The sequence below is a fragment of the Pleurodeles waltl genome, chromosome 4_2 (assembly GCF_031143425.1).
Source record: "Pleurodeles waltl isolate 20211129_DDA chromosome 4_2, aPleWal1.hap1.20221129, whole genome shotgun sequence".
In the NCBI taxonomy this organism is placed as follows: Eukaryota; Metazoa; Chordata; class Amphibia; order Caudata; family Salamandridae; genus Pleurodeles; species Pleurodeles waltl.
The window spans coordinates 1,015,534,874-1,015,548,276 of record NC_090443.1 but is presented as its reverse complement, the minus strand read 5'-3'; the positions used below and the strand labels follow the sequence as shown (position 1 = coordinate 1,015,548,276).

The window sequence follows — 13,403 nt, the reverse complement described above, 5'->3', positions numbered from 1 at the left end:
TTCACCTTTTGTGAATCTCATTTAATTTTTTTTAAAACGCATTTGATGTTTTTCACGTTGTTTGCCTCGTTTTCAAATTCATCCTCGTATTTTGTTTAAAAACGAGGAAGCTCAAGAGTTTTATTTGAAAATAAGAAGTGGTCCCAAGAGGTAACAGCCCGATTGACCCAGATCAAGCATTTCCTTATTGTGTTGATTCGGATCACATATTTCATTACTGTGCGCACAAACTGTTCTTCTATTGTGAATAAAATGTGTTTATGTGAACCCCATGCAGGCTGGGTTATTAGAAGGGAGTCTGACCTGAAACATCCCGCATATGATTCAAATTCTATGTCAGGACCGGAGGCAAGGATTATGCATATCTTTCTTCACTTTTTATTCAAACAGCAAGTTCAAAGTTAAACAAAAGAAACAAAAAACGGCAATGAGCTCCACGAGACTGCTACCATGGAAACCATCGTCCAATGAGGGTCCAGTGTTGCCAGCAGTATATATATCCACGAGCCTGTCAATCTTCCTCTTTCTTCACTGCTCAGGACAAGATAAGTGCCTTTCTGCCTCTGAGCGTTATTTGAATTACGCGCTTTATTATTAACGCGTTACTGCTTGCGCACATTCTGACTTGTTGACTTTCCCTGTTAACAGTGTTTATTTTGACGCGTCTCCTCAGCGCAACAGGCTTCTGCCCGAGCGCTTTTTCCCTCAGGAGAGGCTTTGTGCCCTCTAGAGGGCGCGCGTTTCGCATTCCTGAAATATTTATATTCGCGTGTTCAGCGCTCCAGACGCCTCGGCGCTCAACACGCGTTTTTTCTCAGTTTTGAGGACAAAATTAAGCCTAGGCTTTCCCCATCCAGCGGACTCCGTTTTTTACGGTAGTTGTTAACCTCATTTGGGAAGACTCTTCATTTTCAATACTTTTAAAGCCTTTGGCTGCTGGCAGAATTGGATAGGGGGTTCTTACCCTTTGTACATTTTCTGGGTGTTTTTTCTGTCAAATCCTATGAGTCACAAGATGCAGTCCAGTCAGGACAATGAATCTATCGCCAATATGTCCCTAGGTGAGGGCCCATCTCACCGTTCCCTTCCCCCAGGAATGGATATGTTGTTTTATCAGGCCATTTCTCAAGCCCTCGCTCCTCTTAGAGATAGCGTAGCGCAGCTCATGGAACAAGTTTCCAAAGGGACGGGCATGTTTGGCGCGACGGGGATGGAAGGTATATCCTCTTCAGTCCCCAGGAAATCGCGCAAGCGCGACGTGGGGCACCTTGAAAACGTTTTGCTTTTATCTGGCGCCTTCAGTAAGAGTGCGCGCGCGCAAAAGCGCATACCCTCCCGGGAGGGTTATTTACCCGGCGTAATGGGTGAAAAGCTTCACCACAAATTGGACCTTGATACTGGGTCTCAGAGAGGCATCACTGGTGACTCATATGGGGACTCCTCCTCTGTGGCGTCCTGGAGCTTCTTTGCAGGAAACTTTTGGTTCAGAGGATTCTGAATCAGACATGTTTGAACCAGAAGGAAATTATCATCCTCGTTCTTCGGAATGGATACCAGACCACAAGGTGGCGTACGTGGAGTACGTGGCAGCAAAAATTAGACAACCTCTTGATAAAGAGGTGCGCTCCCGATTGAAAGCGGAATGCCCACGTCCAACATTAATGGACAAGGTAGCAGCCACGCCGGATATCGATCCGAAGTTGTGTACCTTTTTTTCCAAGTACATGAAGGACCCTAAGAAGGGTATAGATAGATCCTGAAGGACGTGCCAGGACAAACTCCTGGATGTGTTAGGGCCCCTTACTCAAATAATTCAACTGGCAGAACGTGCCAAACAGTCAAACTCACCCCTTCCAACTGACGTTGTAGCGGGGTGGGCCCAGAGAGCTGTATGTCTCCTGGGCAACGCAAACTGTGCCATCTCTGCTGAAAGGCGCAGATCATTGCTTATAAAAATTGACCCTAAGTTGGGGGAACTTTCCAACTCGGAGGCAGGGGCTATTGCCCAAGGCAACTTATTTGGTGATCCTTTTGTGAAGGAATTGGGAACATTTGTGGCCACCTTTTCAGCACTTGACAAAGCACAGACGTCTATTAAAAAGATCTTTCCAAATAAGGTTTTTGGAGGGGCCGGACGAGGTAGGGGTCGCTCTTCCGGCCGCCATTTCCAACAAGGCCCCGCTTCATACAGAAACAACGGTTGGCGTGATGGTCGCCAGGGAACCTTCTACCCCCAACAGAGGCAGAGGAAAAGGCAGAGCGAATAGACTCGCCCGGGGAGCAAGTAATGCCCCAGGAGGACCCTCGAGTAAGGCTTACCCCTTTTTCCCCTCAAAAATTTGGAGGGAGGTTACGTTTATTCAAGGCCGCTTGGAAACGTATCACCTTCGATGCTTGGGTGCTACAAACAGTCTCCGGTTTTCAAATAGAATTTTGGGGAACCCCAACCCAGGACTCTCTACCCATTCCTTTAGTTTTTTCAATGGCAGAATCCAATCTCAGACATACAGAGGTTCAGGATCTCCTCCAAAAAGAAGCCATATGTGTCACGTCCTTGCATCCCAGAGGCTTCTTAAGCAACATCTTCCTTGTGGAGAAAAAGGACAAAGGGTTTCGCCCGGTCATCAATCTCCGGTCCTTCAACGAATGGGTAACATACAGGCATTTCAAAATGGAGGGCATTCACTTACTCCGGGATCTCCTACTGAAAGAGGACTGGATGGTCTGCCTGGACCTCAAGGATGCTTATCTCACAGTCCCGATCTTTCCGCCTCACCGCAGGTTCCTACAATTTCAGTGGAGGGATCAGGTGTTCGAGTTCACCTCTCTCCCATTCGGTCTGTCATCGGCACCATGGTGCTTTACCAAACTCCTCAAACCTGTAGTGGAGGTTCTCCGGTCGCATGGAATTCATCTTATCATTTATCTGGACGACATCCTTCTTATGGATCAATCCAGATCTCAGCTTATCTCCAATATGAACACAACTATTGTGCTTCTGCAGAATCTAGGTTTTGTGATCAACCAACAGAAGTCAGATCGCCTCCCTTCCCAAACCATGATTTTTCTGGGGTTCCTTATAAACTCCCGGTCAGCATCCCTCAGTCTACCCAGTCCGAAGATCTCCAAGATCAAGAAGGAATTAAAGAAGGTCCGAAGACGCGACAGGATTTCGTTGCGCCAGTTGGCCAGGATAGTGGGTCTGCTTTCATCATCGATTCAGGCCATCTTTCCGGGGCCCCTCTACTACAGTTAATCTCCCTCTCTCTGGAGGCGAAGACGGAGTTACATTGGTGGCTGGACCACATGGAGGCATGGAATGGCAGAGCCATCTTCGGAGCCTCCCCAGACCTAGTGATAGAGTCGGATGCCAGTCGCCATAGTTGGGGTGCGTGTTGCGGGAACCTCTCATTCAGGGGACGCTAGACCCCTCGGGAGCTCGATATGCACATCAGTTGCCTGGAACTTCTTGCAGGCTCTTTTGCGATCAAGTCCCTAACACGGGACAGAATTTTGTGTGTTGTTCTCCTACGCATGGACAATGTCTCAGCTGTTCAATACATAAACCGCCTGGGGGGGACACGTTCGAAGGCTCTAGCGGATCTAGCGAAAGATTTTTGGCACTTTTGCCTTCAACATCAGATATCTGTCACGGCGGAGTATCTCCCGGGGGATCAGAACGTTGTAGTGGATTGGAGTTCCCGTTTCCTAACGGACTCCAGCGATTGGCAACTAGACCACTTGATTTTTCAGTCAATAATGAATCGATGGGGTCCTTGCTCAGTGGACCTGTTCGCATCCAGATGGAATGCCCACTTGCCTCTGTATTTCAGCTGGCGCCCGGATCCGGAAGCCTCAGCAGTGGATGCATTTCTCCAAAACTGGGAACCGCATCTGGGATGCGCATTCCCCCCGTTTCTCCTTATCCCGAGGGTTTCGGCTCAGGTTCGCCGCCAGAGACCGACAGTGGTTCTGATAACCCCGCTTTGGAGATCCCAGGCGTGGTTTCCAACTCTTCTGGAGCTCTCATGCGAAGCTCCAATCCGCATTCCGTTCTTCCCCTCAATTCTACGAGATCCAGCAGGTGTATTCCATCCCCTGGTTCTCCAAGGCCACTTATCTCTGGTGGCGTGGACGATTTCAGGCATCGCTGGCAAGATTGCCGACTTTCACAAGAAGCTAGGAAGTTCATTGCACAAGCCTGGGCACCTGGGACAGGTAAGCGGTATAGGTCCGCATGGAATAGGTGGTCTCGCTGGTGTATGGACAAACATTTCGATCCCATGGGGGCCCGCGTTACCGACATCATTAATTTTCTTGCAGAACTAGCGGAGTCAGGTTTGGCTTACTGTACGATAAACTCTTTTAGATCAGCCATCTCAGCAGGTCATCATCCTCTTGATAATCAACCGATCGGGGAACATCCTTGGATATGTAAACTCCTTAAAGGTATTAGACTTTCTAGGCCTCCGCAACCTAGATATTCAGAGCTCTGGGATGTCAATCTAGTTCTTAATTTATTATCCTCGTGGCAGGATAATCAATACCTGTCTAGGAAAGAGTTGTCAGCAAAACTGGACATTCTTTTATGCCTCATTTCATGTAAAAGGGTATCGGATATACGGGCTTTAGATATCTCTGCTAGAGTTTTTTCTCCAGAAGGAGTAACTTTTACGATCTCTAGGAGAACTAAAAATAATACAAGGTTGCTGCACCAACTTATGGTGAAAAACTTTCAAAACTCTATTAAAATTCGTGCTAATGACTACATTTACCATGATGCCTTGGGGTCACAAATGCTGGAATGGAATACAGGGTGCTCCCCGTTTTGACTGTTGTAATTAAGGCTCCCGTGAGCCTCTGAGCTGACGAGCTCGGGTGAAGCACCTGTGCGCCTTCTTGAGTGGTACTTAAACCTGTGAATACCTTCAAGGCGGCATTTCAAGCAACCCCGCCAGCTACACGTTGCTCTTCGCTGATGACGGCCAAATAGCCAGAAACACATGTCCGAAAATACAGCACTTGCCGCACCAACTTATGGTGAAAAACTTTCAAAACTCTATTAAAATTCATGCTAATGACTGCATTTACCATGATGCCTTGGGGTCACAAATGCTGGAATGGAAGACAGGGTGCTCCCTGTTTTGACTGTTGTAATTAAGGCTCCCGTGAGCCTCTGAGCTGCCGAGCTCGAGTGAAGCACCTGTGCGCCTTCTTGAGTGGTACTTAAACCTGTGAATACCTTCAAGGCGGCATTTCAAGCAACCCCGCCAGCTACACGTTGCTCTTCGCTGATGACGGCCAAATAGCCAGAAACACGTGTCCGAAGATACGGCACTTGCTGCACCAACTTATGGTGAAAAACTTTCAAAACTCTATTAAAATTCGTGCTAATGACTGCATTTACCATGATGCCTTGGGGTCACAAATGCTGGAATGGAAGACAGGGTGCTCCCCGTTTTGACTCTTGAAGGTCGGTATCTTACCCCGCTTTCCCTAGCGTTCCTAAGTTATGTGTATTACGTTGCCTCAAAACCTACGAGGACGTAACAATGGAACTTAGACCTCCGGGGGAGAATCAACTTCTAATCTCATTAAAGAAGCCTTTTAAGGCAGTCTCATCCTCCTCCATCGCCAGGTGGGTTAGATGGATTTTAGCGGAAGCAGGTGTCAACGTACAGGTGTTCGGTGCACACTCCACTCGGTGTGCCATGGCCTCAAAAGCCATCCAACTTGGGGGTCGACTGGAAGATATTATGAGTGTAGCAGATTGGTCTTCAGAATCTACTTTTAAAAAGTTTTATTTTAAACCGATACACGATGCAGCCTCTCTAGTGGTAAGTAAGCTTTGAACTTGCATAATCCTGGCCCCCGGTCCTGACATAGAATGCGAAATTTCCTAGCTATCGTGAAGGAAAGTTTCAATTGTATTAAGGACACGGAGGCGAGTATTATCCCACCCAACACTGGACACGTGTTTTTCCCACCCGAACTTCACGTCTCCTCGTACTGAGGTGGTATATATATATATATATATTTTTTTTACATAGATACTTAATTGTATGCTTTCTTTAACGAGTTTAATAGTTAGATTTTTCTGCATTAGTTCTTGACTTGTATTCTTTCTGCAATAGCTAAGATCTTATGGACATACGGGCTATTTGTTGCTCGATATTTATCATCATTGGTCAGTATACTTTAACCTCTCATATCTACCCATAGGATCAGAGACAACGGCCTCTTGAGACATCTACAATTCCTTTCGCAGCGAAGTCGAGGAAGATTGACAGGCTCGTGGATATATATACTGCCGGCAACACTGGACCCTCATTGGACGATGGTTTCCATGGTGGCAGTCTCCTGGAGCTCATTGCCGTTTTTTGTTTCTTTTGTTTAACTTTGAACTTGCTGTTTGAATAAAAAGTGAAGAAAGATATGAAGAATCCTCGCCTCCGTGTCCTTAATAGAATTGAAACTTTCCTTCACGATAGCTAGGAAATTTCGCAGTCTCCCTTAGTTTCAGCGTAAAATAAAGTTTAAAGTGAAACAAAAGACGTTGTGTCCGTGCAGGCCAAGCTCTGATGCAGGCGACTTCTGCCGGTTCTTTAAATCTTAAAATATCCTGTTGTTTCCACTCTCTTCCCATTAAACTTTTCCACGTGTCAGTACAAATTAATTGGGGGTTAAAGTTCCTCGTTTGTTTTGTACATCTGTCTCTTAGTTGTTCCAGAACGTTGTAATTTCATTGTTAAAAATTGAATTTAATGCTAAAAAACATAGGTCGTCCTAAAAGGAAAAAATGTTTCTTCTCCGCGTCGGGGAATTGAACCCCGGTCTCCCGCGTGACAGGCGGGTATACTGACTACCATACTAACGAGGAACTGATGACTCTCTGGTACCTGACCTCCTACTGATTGTTCTACCTGTCCCCCTGCTGGGGGCGCTGCACCCCCAGAAATGCCACTGGTGACCCCGCCTGTGCCAGGAAGGAGCCGGTCTCTGTGTATCACTGATTTACAGCTTCCTCTGCACAGACTCCTCCTTTTCTCTCTCTGACAGTCACTGGGATCAGCGGCTGCACCTCCATCCATTTGTGCTCTGGCTAAATTCACTTCTTGGTGCCATCTGATAAAAATGTGGGACACAAAAAGAATTGTCAAGCTCTAGTGTCGTTGCTTCAAAACATGGCGTATTTTAATTTCAGAATGTGAAATGAAATATGAAGCGCAAATAAGAAAAAGTCCTTCGAGCCGGATTTGAACCAGCGACCTAAGGATATCAGCTTCACCACTACAGTCCTCCGCTCTACCAACTGAGCTATCGAAGGGACGGAAGCATCATGTGACTGCAGCCTTCAGGTTATGTACCTGCCAGCAGTGGGGCCCATGGTGACCATGTGTATGTGTGCTGGGCATTTAAAGACCGAGGTCACATATCAAGCTGTGTCTTCAGGATGCATGCTGTTTATTTTCAGATGCCTATCTCATTCTCCAGCAGTACAAACCTACAATCAGCATCATTTCATCTACCACCTGAGTACTTTTTGGAAACTCATCGCACAATAACTACAAAGGGTGACTCGCCATTTTAATTGGCAAGGCGTGCTTTTCCTCTTCATTTGCGTACTCTGGAAAACACATGCCGCTTTAGCAATGCACATTTTCAGTGCTTTTCTAATAGCTCAATATTTCAGCAGCAAGCATGGGGGAGGGCTTTCTGTTGAAGTCAGTCATACAGCCATTGTCTTTCCATCTTGATTACCTTTACTTAGAATTCAATAAAATAAATGTGTCTTGTCGCAGACGCACAAAGTGATTTCTCAGCATTCTCAATGGTTTATTAAAAATAACAGGAACTAACTTTCTTGAGAAAAGTACAGCTCAGGAAATAAAATGGCAAAATCATCACAACAAGTATGTCGGCCAATGAACTCAGCTGGAATGCTGAAAGTTGTGTAGATTCTTAAACTTTGGAAAGCTTGGCACTCAGGGTAAGAATGATAGGGAGTGTGGGGTGAAGATGCAGCATGTTGTCCAAGGTCATGCCCCTGCTATTGGTGGGGGCATGAACAATGACAACATTAACACTTACCAGTTTTATATAAAAACCATTGCTCTAGTGCAAGGGTGCCCAACATAAGTCCAGTAGAGTCGGATCCATGCCGGATTTGCAGGATATCCACAAGATATATATGAATGCCACAAATGAACAACAGTTACATATTAAGCTCGTCAGAGGTCACCTTGAAAACCTGGCATGGACGGCCCCGCCTCCCATTGCAATGGAAACCATTCTCTAACACACAGGATGGGGGGAGTGATACTGCTTCCTACCTGGCCTCGTGCAGGAAGGAAGCCAGAGACAGTGTCTGTTAAACTCACTACAAACAGTGGCAACTTGGAACGATTTCACATTTAAGGCTGCACCCAACATTGTCTGCAGCTTGCCAGGCTGTGAGCAGGCCCAGGGTTTGCACAGACTTGAACAGATCCAGCTCTGCTTAAGAGGCTCAGCACTGGTTCTGTAAAGTGTCCATCCCTGGCCAGCCACAGTGCACGTGAGGAGCTGCTCATCCGGTTCTGTGCTCTTGTGCTACAAAAGGAAAGTAAAGTGACCTGATTTCTAAAGTGTTTGCCAGTTCCATATGCCACGTTCATAGCACCGTAAATAACAAGCATACATATCAGCCCCTTTATATACCTTGTGAGGAAAAAGCGTTGAGCGCACTCGGTTTGGATTTAAGTATGTGACCTGCAAGTCATGCTCAGGTACTACTAGTGAGCCAACTTGGAGGCCGCCCATGACTGACTCTGCCCCAGCCCACCCCACCTCTCTGAGACAAGCATCTGTTGCGAAAACTCCTCGTCCCCCGGTAGGCGAGACCACCCCTGTCTCCCAGCAAAGGCCTGACAGCCATCATCTCACCCCTGGAAGCACCTAGAAACTCTGCTGCTAGGCGCTCTCGAGCACAGTGTCAGTCCCAGGGATGCTTGCGTGTCTTTGACGTCTTCAGGGTGCCCTCGCGCTTCCACATAAAGTGTAGCTCGTGACGCGCATCACCAGAAGGGAGATTATGGTTGGGGCACAGAAGCTAGACCCCAGGCGCTACATTATATACCCTGCACTGATGCTACAGCATTTGGGCCCTGTCATTTAACGCCTTTATCCTGGTTAGTCAGCGCAAATGTCTTTTTATTTAGCACGTTGATGTGCTTCAAATGTCATCACAAAACCGCATCAGTACAAGTGTAACATATGCATCCCGGAAATGCAGAAGCGTTGGTTCAACACTGCTCTACCATTGGTGCAATGTATGTAATCCCAGCCCAGGGGGGACTGAAAAATGCACTTAAGGAGCAAACTTTTTTTAGCTGAAATCACTCAGCCGTGTTTTTATAACTTGTTACCTGGTTTCCTGACAGCAGTGTGAATGATGACCTGAATTGCAGTCTGAGCAGGGCCTGGCGATGGTTGGCAGCTCTTTCATGGCACCAGCACTGACAGCGCGTCTGAACCTTAATAAGTAAACTTACAAGGGGACGCGACGAGGTTGATGAACCTTTTGACCAACGTTTGAGATGTTCCCACCGTATATGCCCAATCCCATCACAAATCAATAATCAATAGACATTTACCATCAATGATGAATAATATTAGGAATCAATAGGAGTCAGTAATTGACGCACCATGACCTTTCAGTCATGAATAACCACACCTTTAAATGTTAGAATGTTTATTTCCCTATATTAACAATGCTAGTGTCACGTGCGTCAATCTCAGAATCAAATGATAAACGTACAGAAACAAGACTGGCGATCCGACTGCGGAAAAACCTCAATCTAATCAAAGCATGCACTACTACACACTCTGATATCACAGTGCAAATTAATAATAAGAATATCTGTGCAACGGTTATCTTATACATCTAGTTTCAGCAAGGTAAAGACTTTAATTATTAATTCAAATAGAAGGTCTCATTAGTGAATTCCTCAACTAACATCAGATTAGCATCAGCATGTTGGGCTCATTGCAAAACAATTTATTCAACACAAATTTAGAAAACCATCCAGCTATTGCTCTGTCAAAATATAGCGCTTGGTACCTAGAAAGAAAAGCAAATAGACAATACAGTCGACATTCTAAGATATTACCTATCCTCAGTATGGATCAGCAAGCAGAGTCAGTCTTCGTCGTCAGGACATCAGCTCGGTCAGCAAGGCATCAGGCAAAGTTCAGTAAGGGCAAAGTCTTTAGCATTAAAGTTAAGCCAAGTCTCTTTTCAAGACACAAAAATAAAGTACTGTCCTTTCGGCTAGCGAGGAGTGGGGCAAAAGAACCTGTCTCTCCTCTGTGCAGTGCGGATATATCAAAGTCTGTAAAACTATCTCCCAAAACCCTATTGGTCAAGAGATCACATGTTAGCACTTTGTCCAATAAAGTTAAAACATTCAGTTAGTGATTTCTAGTATTTCACAGTTCACATGTCAAGGATTGGTCCAGCTTGCGATGTCCTCATCATCCGGCTCGTCAGGTAACAATATTGTTGCATTTCGTACCACAGTCAGTGTCTCTATTGTTGTCTCCTGAGAAAGTCCGTCTAGCACATGATCATTCTAATATGTAGCGAAAGACAGGAACAACATTTTCTAGCAAGCAGTTCTCATGAGAAGAATGTAGTCACAAGCACATTACTTCATCCAGTGGAAAAATACAGTTTAATCCCTTCAAGCAAACAGTTTATTAAACGCGTTAAAAAATGCAGTTCAACATGAGGCCGGGCGACTAGGCCAAGACCTGCGCTAAGTTAAACCTTTCAATTAATAAAGCTAACACTTAATATATAACTCAAAATGTGATGTATTACTACATTTATAAAACATATGCTCAATATTTCATTTTTAATATAGCATTAGTATTACATTTCGTGTACATTGGCAAATACTTCTCGTGGGCACATTTCAAATGCGTGCATTATTTCCCCTACGTTATTCCAATTTCTATGCAATCTCAATACTCAGTATACATGAATATTCATTAATAATTCTTGTTAAAACTCCTGCTCTAGCAGCACAATGGCTCCAGATGCCAAACAAGCATTTGCCACGGTAATAGATCTTTCCAATGTGGGATCTATTGGTTTTGTGAATTTATTTTAGTTATATAGTACAGCTGCACGGGTGTCAGTGAAGCATGGCTGAATGTAAAATAAAAGTGATATGACGTAATTAATGCTGGCTGTGTCGTACAACTTTTTTCTTTACTTTCAACCATTTTGCAACATGGCTAAAACATTGGCAAAACCAGTAGATCTCACACAGGTGAGACCTATTGGCTTTCTCAATGCTTGTGTTCCTTACAGTTAATAAACTGTAATTCTTGTAATATAGCACAATGAGCTATGAAGGACAAGTGACTCCTACACATTGTAACCCTCACTGTATTATGCAACAATCGTCGTGTACATTGATTTACATACTGCATGATTTATTGTCAAAGTACACGGCTGTGTGTAAAGGTGGTTGATGCTGAAATATTTTACACACTCCCCGAGCAGCCCGTGTACATTGTACAGCTGCCCTTTGAGTGGGTGAAATGATTTGCCCCAATCACACAAATTCTCAGTAACGCATTGAATGTAAACAAGACAAGCGTGAGTGGTGTAGATTTACACGGATGCACATAAATGAGCACACACGGAGACCAGTTAAGTTTGCTGCCACACCCGAGACTGCGTCACCGCAGCTCTTCCTTTATTTATATACTTGCTCCGTGCCCCTCCCGGACACGCAGAGTACGTTTACTCAAACAAGGAGAGCCCGCATGGCTCTCCGCTTACTCTCTACATCCCCCCCATGTTTCACTCCACATGGAGACGGATTAACAGATAACTTATGCATATGACTTAACATAGTCCTTCAGGCCCTCCCTCGTTAAGGAAGAAACACTAAAGGAAAACAAAAGTAATAACAAATAACAAAATGATGTAATTCTGTGACAACCAGTGTCCCATCTTCTCACACTGTCTTCATCAGTCTCCAACAGTGTTCCATCATCAAATAATGGCGATGACATGCAATTGATGACTAGCCAACTTGGCAGACAAAGTCTTTTAGTTGACTACTAGGTGCAGGATTGGGACGTAAGTCATATCTTGCATTTCTAGCGCGCACATTTTCATGTCCCGGAACACAACCAGGCTGAGGGTGTATAGTTATAGTTGGCCCAGGCACATTTTCCTTCTCTCCAGATGTTATGAGGGAGCCACCATCGTTATCATACATTTCACACTCTTCTTCTTCAACCAATTCTCTTTGGCCAGCTCTCCGAAAATGTGACACATTGCGAGTCACTCTCTGTCGTCCCCTGGCCGCAGTTATCATCGACCCTTTTACTCCAATGACCTCCCACACCTCAGGCTCAAACGGTGTCCTAAACTCTCCTCCTCCTCGCCGACATCTCACCACCACTCGATCTCCTTCTCGAAACCCTCGATATTTGGCTCGCCGCTTTGTACTGGCCTTTTGATTAGTGATCGCTCGTCGTCTTTGCGTGGCCTTAACATCTAGCACAGGAGGTTTCCAATTAGTACCTGCTGGAATGCAGTCACGTGGAGCCACCTTGAACATGAGATCAGAGGGTGCACACCCCGTGGTGCTATGGGGTGTTTGACGATAAGCACTCAAGAATTGATACAAGCACTGTTCACTGTTCTCCTTTTGTTCAACGCCAATTCGAAGGGCCCTATTCAGAGTCCGCATAAACCTCTCGACATCCCCATTGGCTTGGGGCCAGTATGGCATTATTTTACGATGACGAATCGCCAACCCCTCAAGATACGCACGAAACTCTTGCCCCTGGAATGGGGGCCCATTGTCTGTTCGAATCTCATCAGGCAGACCAAACATCGCAAACGTCTTTTGCAGAACGGGTCTTACGTTTTCAAAGGCTGTCGACGCCACCAATTCAACCACGGGAAATTTTGTATAGGAATCGATCAGGACGGCCGTTAACCTCCCATCCGGAAAGCTTCCAAAGTCCATGCTCACCTTTGCCCATGGTTTCAACGTAGCCGGTTCAGTTGTCACTGGACAACTCGGAGGTTCCATGGATGTGATAATGCAAGAGTGACACTTCCCCACCATATCATCAACGTGCCTATCCATACCAGGGAACCACACTTTAGCACGCAGCCTCGCTTTGGTTTTCGCAGCACCTTGATGCCCTTGATGAGCCAAGTCAACTACTCGAGACCAGAGACACTGCGGAAGCACAATTCTTCTTCCTCTTAGCACTAACCCATCATTATCCGTTGATAGTTCTTCACGCACCTTCCATAGACCTTGCATCGCCAGCTTCTGATCCGGGCATGAGACATTAGTTTTTTCTAGAAAATATTTCCATTT

The 13,403-nt window shown here is 45.5% G+C and overlaps 1 non-coding gene across 1 annotated transcript; it reads right to left on the bottom strand.

Moving 5' to 3' along the window:
- Positions 1-7,241: 7,241 nt before the first annotated feature.
- TRNAY-GUA (transfer RNA tyrosine (anticodon GUA)) lies at positions 7,242-7,327 on the bottom strand. Its single transcript is given in 2 exon segments — positions 7,242-7,277; positions 7,291-7,327. It is a non-coding gene; the product is annotated as a tRNA-Tyr (tRNA).
- Between the last annotated feature and the right edge of the window lie 6,076 nt (positions 7,328-13,403).